The 7,061-nt window shown below is 39.5% G+C and overlaps 1 long non-coding RNA gene across 1 annotated transcript in view; it reads left to right on the top strand.

The window, feature by feature from the left end:
• LOC125614396 overlaps window positions 1-4,048 on the top strand; it is a 4,723-nt gene extending 675 nt beyond the window's left edge. The window contains exon 2 of the long non-coding RNA XR_007344998.1: window positions 2,016-4,048. This is a non-coding gene — a long non-coding RNA (uncharacterized LOC125614396). The remainder of the gene's footprint in view (window positions 1-2,015) is intronic.
• Window positions 4,049-7,061: the final 3,013 nt, after the last annotated feature.

Raw genomic sequence — 7,061 nt, 5'->3', positions numbered from 1 at the left:
GGTAAGCTAGCTGGGAAAAACGAGAAGAGAGGGAGGAGGTAGGGAGTAAAAAGTAAGGAAGAATGGAAACTTTGAAAGAGATAAAGGAATAGGAGGGGTTGCAAGGTGACGGGAGTAACCCGAAATAGAAGAAAACATAATCATGCTATTATGCCTGCTGCTACAGAACGTCACGATTTTAAGATAGGAAAGAAAACCTTAGGAAGCAAAGGAGTTTTTAATTCCATGTAGCAACAAATTGTTTCTCTTTTGTGTCAAGGACACCAAAGACCCAATGCTGAATAGAGCCTGAATTTTTTTGTTCTTTTCTCGGTGATAAAGGCATAAATCCTTTTACCTTCCTACCAGAACATTTTCTAACATGGCCGACCAGAGTCAAAGGTGCAATCTAAGGCCAAGAAACAGCCCCCACCCAGCCCAAATCCAAGGAACACTCCCTACTCCCAACCAATTAGTCGTTAACTCAGCAATTTGTAGACCTAAGCTAAGACCCGCTTCTTTTACCAAATCTCAGTTTATACGCTATATGGAAGAAGACATTTTTAGGAGAACAATATTGGCAAAAGTCAATGTTTTAGTCCAGAGTGGTGGTGCACCCCTGTAATCTCAGCAACTGAGCGGCTGGGGCAGGAGGATTGTAAATTCCAGCCTCAGCAAAATTCTCCAAGCTCTCAACCGTAAGCACCTAGCAAGACCGTCTCAAAACAAAACAAAACAAAACACCACAGCTCAAGGTGTTCCATGAGCCAAAGTTGTACATTTGATGATCTTTTCTGGTACCAGGGATTGAACCCAGTAGCGCTTAACCCTTGAACCACTGCCTCAGCCCTTATTGAGACAGGATCTAGCTAAATTGCTTAGGGCCTTGCTAAATTGCTGAAGCTGATTTTTAACTTGCCATCCTCCTACCTGGGCCGGGGATTACAATCCGCAGCGGGGCGGGGGATTTTTTTTTCCTTATCAATAATCAAATGGACAGCTGGGCTCAATGGCACATGCCTGTGTGATCCCAGTGACTGAAGAGGCAGAGGCAGGAGGCTTGCAAATTCCAGGCCAGCCTCAGCAAGAGAAATCATGTCTCAAAATAAAAAACAGATAGGACTAGGGAAGTGGCTCAGTGATTAAGAGCCCCAGGGTTCAATCCCTGGTACCCCCCCCCCAAAAAAGTTTGAAACATAGTTAAATTAGCAACAATAAACCTTGCAAATTCCCTCTTGGAAGTTTCTACTTAATCCTAGGGCATCCTCAGAGGGAGAGAACATAATGTCAAAAGTAAATTTTGCTAACCTGTTGATCATTCTAGATGCAGAAACATTGAATAAGCACATATCCAAAGGCTTTATATGCCAGATGCTATGCCAGGACCCTGCCTCTGAGAGGCCAGTGGGGGAAGATAGTCTCCAAACTAGTTTCCACAACATTGTACAAAAGTACAATGTGCTGTGGGAAACAAGAAGTTTGGAGGAAATCTGGAATAGTCAGGGTTTCATCCAGCTGATGTTTATGCTGAGTCTCAAAATGGGAATTGTCCCCAAAAAAAGGACAACAAGGGGAGAGGATGCACTGTGGACAATGAAAATGTGGGCAGAGCAATGAATTGTGAAAGGGCTTGGCCTGTTTATGGGTACATGGAAAGAGCAGGGAGGCTAAAAATCAGGATGTCTCTTTGGAAGTGAGGAAGATGAGAGGTTGCAAGGTACCTGGCCCACTAAGCCAAGAACTTTGGAGTCTACCTGGTAGGCAGAGGTAGACAACAGGGAGACAAGCAAGTGGGGCTTTTGTAAGGGAAGTGATAGGCTTGTGGTAGACCAAAAGCAGCTTACATGGTATAACATGTGACAGGGAAATCCGAATACTGCAAATAAATCACCTTTCCAACTTTGTTTAAACAGACTCACCTTTTTTATTTATTATTATTATTTTTGTCTTGAAAAGTCCTGGTTAAAATGCAAATCTTCCTGGAAAGTTACTACCTTGGGGATTACCAGCCCTTACCTTTGTGTTGTTTGTGACAGCCTGCTGAGAGAAAGGCTCTGATGGAACTTAGGCCCAGGAAGAAGAAAGAGAGAAAGGCCAGAAAGAGGACATATGGAAGCACTTTTGTTTTGAATATACCATGTTGTTCTTGCTGCCCAAAATGAGATGGTAAGCTCTTAAGGCCAGGAAAGATGACCTAAAACATTAAGCCTCCCTTTGCTGTGTCTTACATTTCACACAATGCTGAACAACTGTGTAAATGCAGAGTAAAAACTTACTAAATATTTTATTGAATGAGAAAGAAATAATGCTGTGTCTCTACAAAGGAGGATTAACTGTCTAATTTTCAGGACCTACTGCACAAGGTTGTTCTAATTCATGTAGTTATATTCCTTAGAAGGGCATATGGAAGTGCTATTTTTAAATTTATGAGTATTGGTGCAATTGAAAGGGAATGGACAAAGATGAGAGAAAGTTGTGTTTGCCATACAAAGATAAGCTTTTATACTGACCTAAAGGATAGCTGAGTCTTGTTAATATTCAACACATTCTAGTAATAATAGCTCCCAAACTCAAATGATTATCAAAGCCCTTTCAGTCTTCTGAGTTACATCTTCATTTGAAAAGCCTGGATCCTTTCGGCTCTTGAGCTATAGCTCACTTTGAACAACCCAGTAGTGTAAACTACTATTAAGTTCTCCATGAAATATCCTTAGGAGAATTTTGTGGAAAGAATAACTGTTTCTCTTTTTCTCAAATGATTAATAATTATATTCCTTTTGACATTTTACAAGCTCACTTTATTTCATTCCAGATCAACTCTCACATATTTAGCATATCTTAATATGGTTATGTAATTTTAATGATTTTTATTTAACATTCACATTTTGTGGCACAAAACAACTTAGATACATGATGTGTGAGGACCAGAACTTACTTTTTTCTTATATCTTCAAACCAATTTAAAAAGATGATAACTTCCCATGTTATTTTGTGAAAACACCTTTTACATCAAGAATAACTGCTTGGGGCCAGCAAACACATAAACATATATGCAATATACCCAAACATTTGCCAAATAGACTTAAATGCATTCTCAACACTCAAATTCAAATATATTTTTCAAGGTTTAACTCAATGAACCCACAAATAATCAAGATGTATAATATAGAACACCATACAATTATAGTCATTATCAGAGTAAAGCAGATTGGACACTTAATACATATTCCATATATAGAATCTTTTCATCTTGTGATTTCAACTCATACCTCAAAAACATTAATTAAACTTTACAATGTGGCCAGGTGAGGCATAGTTATTATTGGCTCTCTTTTAACCAACCTATTTATAAAGGTAAATATCTGCATAAAGAAAGAATGCAGATGAGGACTGGTTTTCCTAATGTCCATTTCTATAAGCACCTCCCTAAAAAAGGCAGAGTACAAAATGTTTTCCTCTTTTGATCACAGGGATTCCCCCAGGGTGTTAGGTTTTAGTTCTTCTCCAAACTTCTCATGGCAGATTTTAAGACAGACAGACAGACATTCCTGGAAGGCTTGTTATCCAGTGAGTGGGATTTTCCTTAAAAATGGGAGAGACAGCCAGGCACTGTGGCACATGCTGTAATCCCAGCAAATCTGAGGCTGAGGCAGAGGGATAGCAAGTTCAAGGCCAGCCTCAGCAACTTAGCAAGACCCTGTCTCAAAATTTTAAAATATTTTTTTATAGGCCTGGGTGTATAAGTAGCTTAATGTAAAATGCCCCTGGGTTCATTGGGCTCAATCCCCAGTTACTTAATGTGTCAAGATAAAAAGAACTGCTGGGTAAAAGGTAGTTGGTGTTTTGCTATCATTTTTTCTGAAGGACCATCTTTAAAGCCTGGAAATACAGACAGTAACCAAGCTGTACTGAGATAATATATCAAAATAAGGGTTTGTTATGTGCTACCAACAGCAGTGGACTGTTATGAGATGGCTGAGGAAGTCAAACATCATTTTCCTATCCTGAGGTTGTTTTATAAAAAGGAACAAATACTGAACCTATGGTACTAAATAAAATGTAAACATAACACAGAACTCATATTTACTAAAATATTTTATTGTCTATGGAAAACTACTGCATCAACTGAAGACTCACTTGGTACATCAACCATTTGAGTACTTAGACCCTTAGCTCAGAGATTTTAACTGTTATACCTCTGAACCATCTAGAAAGCAGATTTAAAAACTAAAAATTAGGGAAAGGCCATTTTCCCCAGGGGTCTGGGAGTGGGGAACCAGACCAGCCACAGATTACTTCTCACTTTGGTGCTACCAAACACTTATTATGGAGTTGCAGGGCCTATTAACCTTTTGTACATTTTATCAAGGACTTTCAGTCCCCCTCCCCGAAACCTGCTTTAATGTTTGATCTTCTAATGGCATTAAGGTCTTTCTTTTTCTCAAAAGCAAGGCCAATTTAGGTTTAAATCAGTAGTTCCCAACTCTGACTACACAATAGAATCACCTGAGGAGTATTAAAAAAAACATGAATGCCCAGGTCCAAACCTATCCAATTCAACCAGAATCTCTTGTATGTAGGGCCTCAATTATCAGTATTAAGAATGTCAGGTGATTCCATGTGCCTCCAAGGTTGAAAGAACAAAGCTGCAGGTGAAATAAGCAAAACCTGGTGGGGCTGATAAACCCTTTCACACCTAAAACTTCATAATTTAATGCCTAAAATTTCACAATTACTTATTCACCCCTTTGGTAAAACAATGTTTCCCTCTCTAGGAATCTTTCTCAAATTTAAATTAGCCAAGGGACCTAGTTCTTCCCTTTAAGGTGAATGCCTCTTGGCTAATAAAGTTCTAAATATTTGGACAGCCTTCACGCCTATAATCCCAGCTACTCAGAAGGCTGACAAAGGAGGGTTGGAATTTCAAGGTCATCTTTGGCAATTTTGTGAGACCCCCTTAGAAAAACAGTCCTAAGTGCCTGAAGGTAAACCCTAGTAGAAGGGGCTGCAATGGGGAGTGGGGAAAAGTAAGATTACCTACAAGGAAGGAAGGATTTCTGAGAGTCCATTTTGCTAACTTCACAGTATTACTGCCTAGTGCCAAGCCTGCTCTGTAATGAGTATATACTTAAAGGTCTAGTCAAGTCTGACAGCTTATCTCAACTGCCAAAATTATGTTAAAGTAAATTTTACATATTTTTCATAAGTAAAGCAAAGAGTAGACATTAGGAATATAGGTTTAGAGCTCTCTGATAAATGCCCACCTTCTGAATTACCACTCACCATATGGAAGTTTCCATTACCAAGTTATCTATTTTTCCTGATTCTGTTAAATGCCCTTTATTCCTACAAACTGCATTATTTCTCTTGCCAATTCATTTAGTCATTCAACAAAAATGCATTGAGCAAGTACTCTCAGCAAGGCATGGCGCTAGATGCCATGAGGAAATACTGAACCAATACAAAATTCCATTGGTAGTTGATGTTAGTTTTTCAAAGCACTTTCACATACAATTTTATTTTATCCTCATAGTAACACATGAGATAGGTGAAGTATCATCCCCATTTTACAGATGAGAAACAGGTTCAGCAAAGGACACACAAATTATTTACCAAAGTCACAAAGCAATGTACAGACAATTTAAATCCAGTTATTCACTAACTTCAAATATAGTGCCTTTCATAGCTAACAATTTAATAAGACATGTCATATAACAGTCTTAAGTGGCAAAAAGTTAGGAAAAGGCATTTAGAGCCCCACTCACCAGGAGAACAAAAATGAGGAATAAAGTAAATCCTTTATTGAGATGAGCCAAATCACAAGGCCCAAAAGGAAACCAAGCTTAGATGAAGTTCAGGCCATCATCTAGAAGGCAGGACAAAGTAGCAGGCAATGCACATTTCAGGATAGAGGAGCATTTTGGAGTATCAGTTTCTAGAGTATCAGTCCATTCCGTGGCTGATCTTCACAGGACATAGAAAGCAGCTCCTTCTCCTGGCTAAATCCAGGCAAACACTGAACAAACCTTGCCTGAAGACCCGTTATGATCCAGTCACTGAGCATACAGAGACAACCCTTGACCTCAATGGTTCTCAATTGGCTTTGTGGGTGAGGCAGACAATTACAAGACAGAGTAATAAAGGCTACTATGGGAACATAAAGGAGGACACCTGGCCCAGCCTAGTAGAGAGGGTGGGACAGAAAAGAGGAAGGGAAGGGAGTTAAGAATTACTTCCAGAAAAAGAAATTCAATTTAAAGCCTGGAGGGTGGGCAGGAATTAGAAGGCTAGGGAAGTGAAATGGAGCCTAGAGCACAAAGAAGGAAGACAGGGAGTGCATTTAAGTCCTAAGGGTAAAAGAGTCATATTCAGGAAATTGTAAGGAGACCAGTTTATTAGGACATAGCTTCAGTCCTAACCAGACTCTGGAAAGCTAAAGAGGAAAATAAAGAAAGCATCCAGCCAGATTGCGAGTTCAAAGCCAGTCTCAGCAAAAGCGAAGCACTAAGCAACTCAGTGAAACCCTGTCTCTAAATAAAATACAGAATAGGGCTGGGGATGTGGCTCAGTGATGGAGTGCCCCTAAGTTCAATCACTGGTACCCTCCCCCCCAAAAAAAAAAGAAAGCATCCAAGGGCTGGGGCTGTAACTTAGTGACAGAGTGCTTGCCTAGCATATGTTGAGGCTTTGGGATTCATCCTTAGCATCACATAAAAATAAACAAATAAAATAAAGGCATGCTGACTATACACAACTACAAAAAAAATTTTTTTAAAAAGAAAGCATCCAAGTCTCAAATCTTGTACGTCAATTCCTAGGCCTCTTAGTACCAAATATTACTCATACCGTATTTGCTCTTGGAGCTGTGGCTATTGATAATACTTCCTGCCTTGAGCCATACTGGTTTAAGAAATAGACTTAAGGTTGGGCTCAGCCATAGAAATAGCTGAGACCCAGGCTAGGGCTGTAGCTCAGTGGCAAAGCATTTGCCTAGCATGCCTGAGGCACTGGGTTCAATCCTCAGCACCACATAAAAATAAATAAAATAAAGGTATTCTGTCCATCTACAACTACAAAAAATA

The sequence above is a fragment of the Marmota marmota genome, unplaced genomic scaffold (genome assembly GCF_001458135.2).
Source record: "Marmota marmota marmota unplaced genomic scaffold, marMar, whole genome shotgun sequence".
NCBI classification, from domain to species: domain Eukaryota; kingdom Metazoa; phylum Chordata; class Mammalia; order Rodentia; family Sciuridae; genus Marmota; species Marmota marmota.
This window is presented reverse-complemented; position numbering and strand designations above follow the sequence as displayed.